Source organism: Mus pahari, unplaced genomic scaffold, assembly GCF_900095145.1.
Source record: "Mus pahari unplaced genomic scaffold, PAHARI_EIJ_v1.1 scaffold_8165_1, whole genome shotgun sequence".
Classification (NCBI taxonomy): Eukaryota; Metazoa; Chordata; class Mammalia; order Rodentia; family Muridae; genus Mus; species Mus pahari.
Window position 1 is genome coordinate 1 of NW_018392348.1, and position 1348 is coordinate 1348.

Below are 1348 nucleotides of genomic sequence, written 5' to 3' on the forward strand. Positions count from 1 at the left end.
GCTGTTTCCTGACTGAAATTTTTCTAATGATTAGTCTTTCAGTTCCTAAGATCATGAGAAATATGTGTTTTCATATAATGAGGGTCCTCAGGTTGAGGACAGCTACTATGGAAAAATATGAAAATGCAACTGGAAAGTAGTTTATTATACCAATAATAGTTGTGCTATNAATGTAGCAGTACTAGTATCTTACTAGGCCAGTCAATGTTGTAGTTTTAAGTACTCACAGCTGTTTAGGTTATGAAGGACATCCTTCCTGCAACAAATTTATGAAACTCAGGTGCCATGGAATGTAACCAGCAGGGAAGTAACATATTGGTAAATATGAACATGATTTCACATTTCCCATCTCAAAGGTATGTGGTGTCTTCAGCATGGGAATCTTCCTGTAAGTTTCTGGTTTTTAATCAAGAGAAATGGCAATAGTTTTTATTGTTTGGGGGTCTCCAGACACTCAGACAAAAAAACTCATGTATATGCATCTCACAATTGGTCTTTTAGCGGGTACTCCATGGATTATTAGATTATCATAATACTCTGTACAAGATAACCCTGAAGAAATACTTCCACAGACATACATATATGGACTTTCCATTTGACTCTTTTCAAGCATCTATCATATTAGGGATTCACTCTGCCCCTCTACCCTCATCTATTTCCTCAGTAATATAGTGGAGAGCAATTATCTGAAATGATTAAAGTATATCATGTTTGAGGATTTAGACATACTCATCTTTATTTAGATGTTTGCATATTGTGTGTGTGTGTGTGCATGCACGTGTGTGTGTGTGTGTGTGTGTGTGTGTGTGTGTGTGTGTGTGTGTTTTACAGGTAACTTTTATCTAATTCCACATTTTGAAAATGCTTCAACTAAAATTGTAGCAGTATTTCAGTATTTCAATGGAACAAAAAGTGAGAAGTTTTGGCATTTCTGCTCATAGTTGGAGTTCTGAAAATCTTATGATGTGAAATCTTATGATGTGAAATAATTTCATGCTCATGGAAAAATGCANAAGTTAAAAAAAAGGTTTCCCATCTTTCTTTATTCAGATTCTTTGTTAATTATTACTGTATTCTGGGTGAGGAAAATCCAGTAGGAGAATGCTTGCCTAAAAAGTACATTGCCCTAGGATCTTTATACTGACCCTGTTTACAGCATATATCACACAGAACTTACTATATATACTTGATCAGAAATATTTCAGCACATACCATCATTGGGATTGAAAACCCAGAGTATTTATGTTATGTAGAGAAATGATTGCCTCCACTATTGCCCTTCACAATGGTACATGTATGACATAAGGAAACAAAGCAGGTCTGTGAAAAATATAAGCCAGGATTAAAT